This window comes from Neovison vison, chromosome X (assembly GCF_020171115.1).
Source record: "Neovison vison isolate M4711 chromosome X, ASM_NN_V1, whole genome shotgun sequence".
Lineage (NCBI taxonomy): Eukaryota > Metazoa > Chordata > Mammalia > Carnivora > Mustelidae > Neogale > Neogale vison.
In genome coordinates this window covers 60,484,385-60,499,967 of record NC_058105.1, presented here as the reverse complement: position 1 = coordinate 60,499,967, position 15,583 = coordinate 60,484,385, and positions in this window count along the sequence as shown.

Here is a 15,583-nt window from a genome sequence, read left to right as displayed (position 1 = left end):
ACTCGTTTCCACTATTCCGGTTCATATTTTTCTTTTAACACATAGGTAATTTTTTTAACCTATTTACCATCACAGCGAGCTGTACAGTACATCAAATTCCATAATACCTTTCTAACCTGAACTTTTTGATACATACATCTATGTTTTACTTTTGCATTTTTATTTTTTGAATTCCTTTTCTTTAAATTTTAGTTTAGTTTAGTCTAGTATATTCCTTTTTATTTTTATCCTCTAATATTCATATAGAGTTAACTTCAACGTAATCCCCTTTCCTCAATCAATACTACCACTATAGGTAAACCAATTTTTAATTCCCTTTATCTTAGGAAAGTTGAGTCCTTTAACAAAGATATCAAGATACATCCAGGAAGAATCAAAACAACCTTCCTCGCACACATTGAGAATTTATAAGAACTCTCCCATCTTCTTCGACCAGTGTTTCTGTGTTTTTTGTGTTTGTCCTGATAGCATATAAATTTTACACTTGTGGTTCTTTTTGACGAGGTTCTTTCTTTACTTGCATATATATATATATATATTTTTTTTTTCCTCTGGTCATATACTTGTATCAGTCTTTTTATCTCTTTTTGTTTGTCTACTTCATAAATCTTACCTTGGGGCCCATCTGGGCTGAACATTCTTTTTCATCTTCCCTTTCTTTCCTGTCTCTCTCTCTCTCTCTCTCTATTTCTTTTTCCCTTCTTTTCTTTTTTTTTTTTCTTTTCTTTTGTCTCTCGTTTGGGTGGGGAATCCTGATTGCTCAGAAGTGTTCCAGGGTGCACCTTGACTGCACCAGAGTTGATACATCCAGCTACATCTGTTCAGTCATCTCCCACCAAAATGACTAGGAGGAGGAATGCCCAACAGAAGAAAAATACAGAGGATGGACCTTCTGCAACAGAGCTAACAGCTATCAACATAGACAATATGTCAGAAAGAGAATTCAGGCTAACAATTATCCAGGCAATAGCTAGGTTGGAGAAAGCCATGGATGACCAAACAGAATTGATAAGGGCCGAACTGAAAGAGACCAGACAAGATGTTCACAATGTTAGGGTGGAGCTTAAAGCTACCAGGGAGGAGGTTCACAATGCTCTCAATGAGTTCCAATCTAATCTAAACTATCTCAAAGCTAGGGTAACTGAGACAGAAGATAGGATTAGTGATCTGGAAGACAAACAGATAGAGAGAAAGGATCAGGAGGAACCCTGGAACAAACAGCTTAGAAACCAGGAAAGCAGAATCAGGGAATAAATGATGCCATGAAGTGTTCCAACGTCAGAATTATTGGAATCCCTGAAGGGGAGGAGAAAGAAAGAAGTCTAGAAGATATAGTGGACCAAGTCCTTCATGAAAATTTTCCCAATATCGTCAATGGAACCAGCGTTCATGTACTAGAGGCTGAACGGTCTCCACCCAAGATTATACATTCCAAAAAAACACCATGACACTTGATAGTCAAATTGAGGAATTATAATTGTAGGTATAATCTCTTGAAAGCCGCCAGGGCAAAGAGGCTCCTTACTTCCAGAAGGAAGCCCATCAGAATAACATCAGACCTGTCCACAGAGACCTGGCAAGCCAGAAGAGGCTGGCAAGATATATTCAGGGCACTAAATGAGAAGAACATGCAGCCAAGAATACTTTATCCAGCAAGACTGACATTCAAAATGGATGGAGAGATAAAGAGTTTCCAAGACCGGCAAGGCTTAAAAGACTATGCAACCACCAAGCCGACACTGCAGGAAAGATTAAGGAGGTTTATAAAAGAGGAAAAATCCCAAGAATAGCATTGAACAGAAATATAGAGACAGTCTACAGAAAGAAAGAATTTAAAGGTAACTCGATGTCAATAAAAACGTATCTATCAATAATCACTCTCAATGTGAATGGCCTAAATGCACCCATAAAACAGCACAAGATTGCAGATTAGATAAAACGACAAGACCCATCCATATGTTGTCTACAAGAGACCCATTTTGAACCTAAAGATACACGCAGAATGAAAGTAAAGGGATGGAGAAGCATTCTTCATGCCAATGGGACTCAAAAGAAGGTTGGGGTAGCGATTCTCATATCAGATATATTAGACTTCAAACTAAAGACTGTAGTCAGAGATACAGAAGGACACTACGTAATCCTTAAAGGGACTATCCACCAAGATGATCTAACAATTGTAAATATCTATGCTCCCAATATGGGAGCAGCCAATTACTTAAGAAAACTGTTAATCAAGATAAAGAGTCATATTGATATGAATACACTAATCGTAGGAGATCTTAACACGCCTCTTTCAGAATTAGACAGATCATTGAAGCAGAAAATCAATAAAGAAACAAGAGCATTGAAAGACACATTGTACCAAATGGACCTCATAGATATATACAGAACATTCCACCCTGAAACAACAGAATACTCATTCTTCTCAAGTGCACACGGAGAATAGACCACATATTGGGTCACAAATCAGGACTCAACCGATACCAAAAAACTGAGATTATTCCCTGCATATTCTCAGATCACAGTGCTTTGAAACTGGAGCTCAATTACAAGGAAAAGTTCTGAAGGAACTCAAACACCTGGAAGCTAAAGACCACCTTGCTTAAGAATGCCTGGATCAACCAGGAGATCAAAGAAGAACTGAAACAATTCATGGAAACCAATGAGGATGAAGACACTTCGGTCCAAAACCTATGGGATACAGCAAAGGCGGTCCTAAGGGGAAAATACATAGCCACCCAGGCCTCGATCAAAAAAATTGAAAAATCCAGAACACAGCAGCTGTCTCTACACCTTAAAGAACTGGAGGATCAACAACAAATCAAACCAACACCACACATAAGAAGGGAAATCATCAAGATTAGAGCTGATATCAATGAGGTAGAAACCAGAGATACAGTAGAACGTATCAATGAAACTAGAAGCTGGTTTTTTGAAAAAATCAATAAGATCGATAAGCCACTGGCTACACTAATTCAAAAGATAAGAGAGAAAGCCCATATTCATAAAATTATGAATGAAAAGGGACAGATCACAACTAACACCAAGGAAGTAGAAACAATCATCAGAAGTTATTACGAACAGTTATATGCCAATAAGCTTAGCAACCTAGATGAAATGGATGCATTCCTGGAAAAATATAAACTACCAATATTGAACCAGGAAGAAATCGACAACATGAATAGACCAATATCTAATAACGAGATTGAATCAGTGATCAAAAACCTCCCAAAAAACAAGAGCCCAGGACCTGACGGATTCCCTGGGGAATTCTACCAAACCTTCAAAGAAGAAATAACACCTATTCTCCTGAAGCTGTTTCAAAAAATTGAAGCAGAAGGAAAACTTCCAGACTCTTTCTATGAAGCCAGCATTACCCTGATCCCAAACCAGTCAAGGACCCTACCAAAAAGGAGAATTTCAGACCAATATCACTGATGAATATGGATGCTAAGATTCTCAACAAGATCCTAGCCAACAGGATCCAACAGCACATTAAAAAGATTATCCACCATGATCAGGTGGGATTCATCCCTGGGCTACAAGGATGGTTCAACATCCGCAAATCAATCAATGTGATACAACAAATTAATATGAGAAGAGAGAAGAACCACATGGTCCTCTCAATTGATGCAGAAAAAGCATTTGACAAAATCCAGCATCCGTTCCTGATTAAAACGCTTCAAAGTATAGGGATAGAGGGAACATTCCTGAACTTCATCAAATCTATCTATGAAAGACCCACAGCAAATATCATCCTCAATGGGAAAAAGCTTGCAGCCTTCCCATTGAGATCAGGAGCAAGACAAGGATGCCCACTTTCACCACTCTTGTTCAACATAGTATTAGAAGTCCTAGCAGCAGCAATCAGACAACAGAGAGAAATAAAAGGTATCCAAATTGGTAATGAAGAAGTCAAACTCTCTCTCTTCACAGATGACATGATTCTTTATATGGAAAACCCAAAAGACTCCACCCCCAAACTACTAGAACTCATACAGCAATTCAGCAACGTGGCAGGATACAAAGTCAATGTGCAGAAATCAGTGGCTTTCTTATACACTAACAATGAAAATACAGAAAGGGAAATTAGAGAATCGATTCCATTTACTATAGCACCAAGAACCATAAGATACCTGGGAATAAACCTAACCAAAGAGGTAAAGGATCTGTACGTGAGGAACTACAGAACACTCATTAAAGAAATTGAAGAAGACTCAAATAGATGGAAGACCATTCCATGCTCTTGGATCGGAAGAATAAACATTGTTAAAATGTCTATACTGCCTAGGGCAATCTATATTTTAATGCCATTCCGATCAAAATTCCACCAGCATTCTTCAAAGAGCTGGAGCAAATAATCCTAAAATTGTATGGAATCAGAAGAGACCCCAAATCGCTAAGGAAATGTTGAAAAACAAAAATAAAGCTGGCGGCATCACCTTACCTGATTTCAAGCTTTATTACAAAGCTGTGATCACCAAGACAGCATGGTACTGGCATAAAAACAGACACATAGACCAGTGGAACAGAGTAGAGAGCCCAGATATGGACCCTCAACTCTATGGTCAATTAATTTTTGACAAAACAGGAAAAAATATACAGTGGAAAAAAGACAGTCTCTTCAATAAATGGTGCTGGGAAAACTGGACAGCTATATGTAGAAGAACGAAACTCGACTATTCTCTTACACCGTACCCAAAGATAAACTCAAAATGGATAAAAGACCTCAACGTGAGACAGGAATCCATCAGAATCCTAGAGGAGAACATAGGCAGTAATCTCTTTGATATTGATATTGATATTTGATATTGATATTGCAACTTCTTTCAAGATATGTCTCCAAAGGCAAAGGAAACAAAAGCGAAAATAAACTTCTGGGACTTCATCAAAATCAAAAGCTTCTGCACAGCAAAGGAAACAGTCAAAAAAACAAAGAGGCAACCCACGGAATGGGAGAAGATATTTGCAAATGACAGTACAGACAAAAGGTTGATATCCAGGATCTATAATGAACTCCTCAAACTCAACACACACGAAACAGGCAAACACTTCAAAAAATGGGCAGAAGAAATGAACAGACACTTCTCCAATCAAGACATACAAGTGGCTATCAGACACATGAAAAGACGTTCATGATCATTAGCCCTCAGGGAGATTCAAATTAAAACCACATTGAGATATCACCTTACACCAGTTAGAATGGCCAAAATTAACAAAACAGGAAACAGCATGTGTTGGAGAGGATGTGGAGAAAGGGGAACCCTCTTACACTGTTGGTGGGAATGCAAGTTGGTGCAGCCTCTTTGGAGAACAGTGTGGAGATTCCTCAAGAAATTAAAAATAGAGCTTCCCTATGACCCTGCAATTGCACTCCTGGGTATAAACCCCAAAGACACAGATGTCGTGAAAAGAAGGGCCATCTGTACCCCAATGTTTATAGCAGCAATGGCCACAGTCGCCAAACTATGGAAAGAACCAAGATGCCCTTCAACAGATGAATGGATAAGGAAGATGTGGTCCATATACACTATGGAGTATTATGCCTCCATCAGAAAGGATGAATACCCACCTTTTGTAAAGCAACATGTACGGGACTGGAAGAGATTATGCTGAGTGAAATAAGTCAAGCAGAGAGAGTCAATTATCATATGGTTTCACTTATTTGTGGAGCATAACAAATAGCATGGAGGACAAGGAGCGTTAGAGAGGAGTAGGGAATTTGGGTAAATTGGAAGGGGAGGTGAACCCTGAGAGACTATGGACTCTGAAAAACAATCTGAGGGGTTTGAAGTGGCGGGGGATGGGAGGTTGGGGTACCGGGTAGTGGGTATTATAGAGGTCACGGCTTGCATGGAGCACTGGGTGTGGTGAAAAAAATAATGAATAATGTTTTTCTGAAAATAAATAAATTGAAAAAATAATCATTAGGAAAAAGTAAAGAAGAAAACTTTTTGATATTGGTTGTAGTAATGATTTCCTTAACTGATCTCAAAAGTATAGGCAAGAAGAGAAAAAATTAGATAAATTGTACTTCAGCAAATGTAAATACATTTGTATATGAAAGTACAGTACCAGTAGGCCAAAAACAGTGGTCCACAGAATGGGTAAAAATATTTATCAGACATATACAATGAGCAATAATTATTCACAGTTGTTAAAAAACTCTTATAACACAACAAGAAAAACAACCCCAAACAATAAAGTAGGGAAATTACTTAAAATTTCATTCTCCAGAGAGATACATAAATGGCAAGAGGATTTAAATACACTCAATATTCATAGTTATTAGAGAGATACAGATCAATACCAAAATGATATACCACTTCACATCCATTAGAATGACTTTTTTTTAAGAAAATAAATTGGCAAGAATGTAGAGAAATTGGAATATTTGTGTTTCTGGTGTGAAGTGAAAATGGTAAGACTGCTGCAAAAAACAATATGTTTGTTCTTCAAAAAGAAAACATAAAATACCATATGATCCAAAAATTCTACTTCTATGCATATATCTAAAAAGTCAAAATCAAATACTTAAACAAACATTTGCACACCAATGTTTATAGGAATTTTATTCACAATGGGTAAAATGAAAAAAAAAAAAACTAAAATAACCCTTGATGGATGAATTAATACAGAAAATGGGATACATTCATACAATGGAATATTATTCAGCCACAAAAAAAGATTGCATTTCTGATACATTCTATAATGTGGATGATCCTTGAAATCATTACATTAAGTAGAATAACCTAGACAAAAAAGGACATTATTACATGATGCCATTTGTATGAAGTTCTTAGAATATGCAATCCATACAGACAGAGTTAAAATAGTGATTTCCAATGGCTGGAAAGTGGGGAAAATAGAAAGTTATTTAATAGGTGCAGAGTTTCAATTTAGAATAATAATTTGTTCTGATATGGATAATGATAATATTTGCATATCTTTGTAAATGTACTTAATGCAAATTAACCGTACACTGAAAATTATTTAGATAGCACATTTTATGCTGTGTGTATTTTATCACACTAAGATTTTAAAAATGGAAAACTTGTAAAGAAAGTGAGAAAATATGAGGGAAACAAAAGAATAAATGAAACAAGATGGGATTGGGAGGAAGACAAACCATAAGTGACTCTTAGTCTCACAAAACAAACTGAGGGTTGCTGGGGGGAGGGGGATTGGGAGAAGGGGGGTGGGATTATGGACATTCGGGAGGGTATGTGCTTTGGTAAGTGCTGTGAAGTGTATAAACCTGGCAATTCACAGACCTGTACCCCTGGGGATAAAAATATATGTTTATAAAAAATAAAAAAATAAAAAAATGAACATACAACATATAAAGATTTCTCACATGCTGTCAATAGTGTGCTTAAAAGGAAATTTAAGAAACTTAAAATTCATATTAAAAAAAGAAAAGATGTCAAATAATTCTGTCATTTCCACTTTTGAAACTAGAGATAAAGAGAAAAATAAAATCAAAGCCAACACAGTAAAGAATTAACAAAAATAAAAGCATAAATCAACAAAACTGAAAACAATAGAAATCAATAAATCTAAAATATTGTTTCTGAGATCAATGAAATTGATGAACTTCTCACAAAAATGATGAAAACACAAATCATTAATATCAAGAATGAGTAACTGGATTTATTTATCTTCTATACAAGCATTGTAATAATAATAAGGGAATAATGCAAATAATTCCATAAATATATATTCAGAAGCTTAAGTAATAAATGAATTGCATGAAAACCATAAACTTTCAAAACTCACCCAGGAGTGAAAAATAATACGAATAGTCTACTCAATATTAAAGGAATTGAATTAAGTTTAAAACCTTATGAAAAATAAACTAATTCAACATCATGTGTCAACTATAAAAGAAAGAAAGGAAGAGAGAGAGAGAAAGGAGGGAGGGAGGAAGAAAGAAACAAAAGAAAAAGAAAGCAAAAGAAAGAAAGAAACAGAAAGACGAAAGAAGGAAGGAAGGAAGGAGAGAGAGAGAAAGAAAGGAGAAAGGAAGAATATGATTTCCAGAGTTAATTACAGATCAAGAGTAAGAGGTGCAGAAACCTGGTCTGGAATAAAACTCCTAGTGAGAATAAGCACAAACAGGAGGAATGCCACAAGCAAGAAGAAAGGAGAGAAGCAGACCCCACATAAGGCACCTCATATACCAGGGTCTTGCACTGGCAAGATGAATCACCTTAGTATTTAACTTTGAAAACTAGTGGGACTTAACTTCATGAGCTTTTAAACTGAGCTTAGTTTATGTCTAGGCACTTGAAGAGTAAGTTGGCTTAGCTCTGGGACTTCCCAAGACTCATATGAAACTGAGTCCCTGTCCTTAAAGAGCCAGCACAAGAAACAACCCCACCATGATATAGCATAGAAGCAGTAGTCTGAAGGTCACTTGGGGTATGATACACATGAATAAAATTTATTTACCAATCTCAGATCCTGCATTGCAAAGGCAGGGCTTTTTAGGAGACTTCTCCATAAAAAAAAAATGTTGGCAGTCACCTTTTCTCCCCACGACCATCCTCAAGAATCAGAAACACTGGGATCAGCTCAAACACCTTCCACTTACCTTCCTAACACCCTTGCCTAACCCCTGCATTCTCCTGCTAATCCACCCTATCCAATCCATCCCATTCAGCAAGTGTCTCTCCAAAGTAAGTATGGTCACATCACATCCTGTAATCAGTTCCACCAGGGACAACGCTACTCAAAAGTGACTCCTGCTCTATGGAGAGGGGAAAGATAATCACACTCACCAGTTTAAATGCAGCCCAAGCAGAAATACTGGAGACAGATATGTGCTGTGAGTACTGGTTCTTCCCACCAACAAAAACCTCAGAAGGAAACACAGTGAAATACCCCTGCATTTTGGAGTCACTGAACCCCTAGCAGAAAGATAGGAAACAGGCATCTTGTCTGGCTGCTGGGTTCACCAACCTACAAAAACCTCTCAGAAGAAAAGACAAGAAGATACCCGGCAGGTTGCTGTTACTGCAGATCCAGCAGTGGGAATCATGGAAGGCATCTGTTTGGACTGAGGAACTCACCCACAAAATAAAACCTTTCAGTATATGACATAGAGAGAACACACTACATTTCAGGGCAACTGTAGTCCCAAGAAATATGCTGAAAGCAGTTATCATGTCTGATTCCTGACACCACTCAACTAGAAGCCAATGGTGGGCCCAGACTGTCCCCTTAATAGCATGAGGACTAAGTCCTGACCACAAGAATTAATGTGGGCCATTTCAGCCACTGGATAAAAGACAAATGCTGCTCAGACACAACAGTAAGGTACACAAATCCCCCCTAGATGATGCCCCTGAACAGGAGACATTGTACTAAATGGAACCACAGAACCTCTTTACCATAATTCCACTACTTTCAAGACTGAGAATTGTAGGTGACTTTCCTAATACTTAGAAATAAACACAGACAATTAGACAAAACGTGGAGATAGAAGAATATGTCCCAAATGAAAGAACAGCAAAAGAACTAAATGAAATGGAGATAAGTTATATTCCTCATAAAGAGATCACAGTAATTGTGCTAAAGATAATTAATGGACTAGGAAAAAGAGTGGAAGATCTCAGTGAGACCTTCAACAAAGATGCAGAACATATAAAGAAAACCAATCTTCTGAGACTGGGTGGCTCAGCGGGTTAAGCCTCTGCCTTCAGTTCAGGTCATTACTCAGGGTTGTGGGATTGAGGCCTGCATCAGTCTCTCTGCTCAGTGGGGAGCCTGCTTCTCCCTCTCTCTCTGCCTACCACTCTGCCTACTTGTGATCTATTTCTCTGTCAAATAAATAAATAAAATCTTTAAAAAAGAAAAACCAATCAGAGATGAAGAACTCATTAACTGAAATTAAAAATCCACTAGAGGGAATCAAGAGCAGATTAGTGGTGGCAGAAGGATGGATTAGTAACCTGGAAGACAGAGTATGCAAAGCAATGAAATTGAACAAACGAAAAAAAAGAATAAAAATTTAGACTAGGTAAAGGAAACTCAGCAACATCATCAAGAATAATAACATTTGCACCATAGGAATCCCAGAAAGAAAAGAGAGAGAAAGGGACAGAACATTTATTTGAAGAAATACTAGCTTAAAACATCCCTAATCTGAGGAAAAAACAGACATGCAGATCCAGGAATCACAGAGACCTCAAACAAAATCACAAGGAGGTCCACAAAAAGACACGTAATAATGAAAATGGAAAGAGTATTGATAAAGAGATAATTTTAATATTAACAAGACAAAATAAAAAATTGCATACAAGGGAAGCCCTATAAGGCTATCTGCTGATTTTTCAACAGAAACAAGGCAAAAAAGAAGAGCGTGGCATGATATAACCAAAGTTCTGAAAGGAAAAAAAAATGTAATGAAGAAGACTCTACCCAGTAAGGCTATCATTCAGAATGAAAAGAGAGAAAGAGAGAGAGAGAGAGAGAGAGATAAATATAGTAGGTTTACAGACAAAGACTAAGGAAGCTTATCACCACTAAACCTATCCTTCAATAAACATTAAAGGAAATTCTTTGCAGGGAAAAAAAAGCCATATTCAGGAGTAAGAATATTATGAAAGGAAAAGATTTCACAGATAAATGCAGACATAATAAATATAGTAGCTTAACCAATCACATATAAAACTAGTCCAGATGTTAGGGCAAAAATGCAGTAAAATCAATTATATTTATAAAAATCAGTCAAGGGATTCAGAAAATAAAAGAACGTAAAGTATGATATCATATACATAGAATATGGTGCAAAGGTTAAAATTGAGTGCTTTTAGAATGTGTTCAAACTTAAATGACCATATATATATATGTCATATATATATATATATATATATATATATATATATATGGTAGTCACAAATCAGAAATCTGTAATTGATATATAAAAATCAAAGAGAAAGCAATCCAAGCATATCGATAAAAATCATCAAACCACAAGGTAAGAGAACAAAAGAAGAAAGGAACAGACAACTACAAAAACAAACAGAAAACAAGCACAAAATATAAATAAGTACATAGCTTTCAAAAATGACTTGAATGTGAACAAACTAAGTGTTCCAATGAAAAAATATAAGGTACCTGAATTGATAAAAAAGCAAGATCTACCTATATGCTGCCTACAAGAAACACAATTCGGATCTAATAATGTATGGTAATTGAATGTAAAGACCTGATAAAACATTTACATTGCAAATGGAAAAATGAAAGCTAAGGTAGGAATTCTTATATCAGAAAAACGGTCTTTAAAACAAAGTCTGTAAAAAGAGACAAAGAAGGAGACTAATGATAAAGGGAACAATACAACAAAAGAATATAATAATTATAAATATTTAGGCACCCAATATAGGAGAAGGTAAACACATAAACCCACTATTAAGACATGAAGGAAGAAATTGACAGTAACATTAATATTAGGAGACTTTAACAACTGACATAAATCAATGGATAGATCATCCAGACAGGAAAACAGTGCCTTTGAATGATGAAGTCACCCAAATGGATCTACGAGATATATTCAGGACATTCCATCTGAAAACACCAGAATGTACATTCTTTTCAAGTGTTTGTAGAACATTATCCAGAACAGATAATATGGTAGGCCAGAAAACAAGTTTAAATGAATTCAAAAATATTTAAACCCCACCGTGTATCTTTTCAAAACTATTTAAAACCCACTGTGTATATTTTCCAACCAAAATGGTATAAAACTAGAAAACAATCACAAGAAAAAGTGTGGAGGGGTACTGGGGTGGCTTAGTTGGTTAAGCATCTGCCTTTGGTTCAGGTCATAATCTCAGGGTCCTGGGATCAAGCTCCACACTGGGCTCCCTGCTCAGCAGGGAACATGCTTCTCCCTTTTCCTCTACTGCTGCTCCCCCTGCTTGTGTTCTCTCTCTGTGTGTGTCAAATAAAATGTGTCAAAATGTGTCAAAATAAAATGTTAAAAAAAGAAAATACATAGAAAGTACACAAATACATAAAGGCTAGATGACATGCTACTAAACAATGGATGAGTAAAACCAGAAATAAATAAGGAAATAAAAAAAATAGAGAGACAAAAGAAAATGAAACAACAACAACAATCAAAAACATTTAGATGCAGCAAAAGTCGTTCTGAGAGGATTATACCAAAACGGGGCTATGCCAATAAGTGAGAAAAATCTCAAAATAAAAACAAAAACAAAACAAAAACAAAAAAACCACCTACCCTTTCACCAAAAGAAGCTAGAAAAAGAAGAACAAAGCCCAAAGCCAGTAGAAGGAAGGAAATAATAAAAACGAAAGCAGAAATAAATGAAAGAGTGACTAAAGAATACTGAAGAGATAGATGAAATCAAGAGATGATTATTTTAAAAGAATAATGAAAGTAATAAACTTAAAGGAAAAATAAAGTTGATAAACTTTCAGCCATACTCATAAGACAGAGGGAGGAGGGGACAAAGAAGGCAAGAGAGAGAGAGCTCAAAGAAATAAAATCAGAAATGGAGGAATGGAAATTATAGATGACACCAGAGAAATACAAAGGATTATAAGAAAAGAGTGTGAAAAATTATAGGCCAACAAGTTGGATAACATACAAGACATGAATAAATTGCTAGAAACGTAACCTTTCTAATATGAATGAAAAAAAGAAATAAAGAAGATGGTGGATGAGTAGGGGAACCTAATTTCATCTGGTCCCTGGAAATCATCTAGATAGTTATCAAGTCATCTGAACATGTGCAAAATCAACCAGAGATCTGAGAAAAGAATTGCTACCATGCTACAAACAGAAAAGTGCGCACTTTTGCAAGGTATGAGGTACAGAGATGTGAATCTGAGGTGAAATATTAGAAGATAAACTGTGCTGGGCAGGGAACCTCTATAAACCAGGTAATAGAAACTGTTATAAGCAATGGAGATCAAAATTAGAACTTTTAGAAGCTTGCCTGAAAGGTGCTCAGGAGGTAAAGAAGGGTGGAATCTAAGGTGGGACAGTGTAGTCTCATGATCCCTGAGGTCACAATAAGAATGGGAAGACTGAGTGTGACTGAATTCCCAGGCAGTGGAGGGGGGAAGCCAGGTGCCAACTTTCTGCTTGGTGTTGCCATAAACCCTTAAAGGCTGCATAGTCATACAGCCACTCTCTGAGGAGGGGCCCAGCAAAAGAAAGAACCACAGGATATTCCCCCCAGACACACACACTCCTAGGAAGAATGGTCACAGGCTGGGTGAAGACAGAGTTTGGATGAAAACCAGGGAAACAAGAGTGATTGACTGCTTTTCTGTGAGGGCTCACTAAAGACTGGTGGGTGGGAACTTTCAGCACTAGGGCGAGAGGTGTGGACACTGCCATTTTCAGACCCCTCACTGGCTTCAGAGCTGCTTACACTGAGCCTGGTCACCTGGCAAGGGGGATGCAATTCCACCCAGGCAGAGACACCTGAGAATCAGAGCAAAAGGCCCTTTGTTTAGAAAATCAGTAGGAAATTCTGGGTAATAACAAGTGTACTGATCATCCACAACTATAACACTTCAGCTCTTGGGGAAAGAATTATATAGTGTTCCTGCTTTTTTCTTATTATTCTTTAGTTCTTCATGCCTATATTTTATTTACTTTTCAGATATTTTCTTATTTTATCAATTACTTTTGTCTTTTTAAAATTTTCACTCATATTTATGTGTTAGAAAGATATTTTTTCATGTTTTGGCTTCCTTTAATTATATATAATATATATAATACACTGTCCCACATTAGATTCCACCCTTCTTTACCTCCTGAGCACCTTTCAGGCAAGCTTCTAAAAGTTCTAATTTTGAACTCCATTGCTTATAACAGTTTCTATACATATATACATATATACATATATATAAATAAATATATAATATATATTTTATATATAATTATATAAATGTAATAATTATATATAAAATATATTATTATATAACTATATATTATTATATATATTATAATTAAAGGAATATATATTATATATTCCTTTATATATTATATATATTATATATTATATATAATTATATATAATATATAATTAAAGGAAGCCAAAATATGAACAAATATATATATATGTAATTTCTATATATTTATATATTGTTTTATATTTTATATATAAGGAGTATAATATTTATATATTATAACATAATATATATATTATATTATATACATAATATATAATTATATTATAAATATAATTATATTATAAATTAGAAATAATGAGTTTATAAATATAAATGATAAATATAAATATATTATAAAATATAATATATAATATGATATAATTATAATATATAATATAATATTTAATTATATAATTATGAAATATAATAATTCATATTTATATTTATGCGTTTATAATTTCTAATTTATATAATATATGATAAATTATAAATTATAAATATAAATATTTATAAAATATAATAAATAATATAATATAATTATAATAAGATAATAATATATAATATTATATAACAATAATTATTATAATAATAATTAAATCATAATGAATTATTTATTAATTATAATATAATAATTTATTAATAATTAATTATTTAATAATATAATGATTTTTGATAAATTATAATTATAATAATATGATGATATGTATTATATACATATCATCATATTATATTAGATATATATTTATTATATATAATATTATATATTATTATATTTATAATATATTTATATTTATATGTTTATAATTTATGATATAATTATATTTATAATATAATTATATATAATTATATATTATATAGTATACAATATATTATATATAATACATAAAAATATATATAAATATTATACTTCTTATATATAAAACATAAAACAATATATAAATATATAGAAATTACATATATATATATTTCCTATTTTGGAATCTAGTTTCTTCTAATAAACAGACAATAATACACCCAGGATCCAGTTTATTGTTCTAGTCTGTTCAAATTCTTTTTTTCTTCTTTTTTTTTTTAATAATTTCTATCCATTTGACAGAGAAAGAGCACAAGCAGACAGAGTAGCAGGTAGAGGGAGTGGGAGAAGCAGACTCTGCTGAGCAAGGAGTCAGATGCGGGCTCTATCCCAGGATCCTGGGAACATGACATAAGCAGAAGGCAGTCATTTAACCAACTAAGCCTTGCAGGTGCTCCTATTCTGTTCAAATTCCTGTTTCAATTTATTTTCTCTCTCTCTTTTTTTTTCTCTTTGCTTTTCTTTTCTCTCTCTCTCTCTCTCTCTCTTTTTCTTTTGGTTTGTGTTGTCTCCCTATTTGTGTAGTGATATTTTTCTGGTGTCAATGCTCATGTATGTATATATATACATGCAATTCCACCATGTGTATGTATATATATATACATGAGCATATATTATATAGCGTAAATAAAAATATTTATATAGTTTATATATTTATATATGTATATATTTCTATATAAATATATATCAATATAAATATATATTCATATGTATTCATATATAATATATATATAATATATAATATATTATAATATATTATTATACTATTGTTATATACTATTATATATT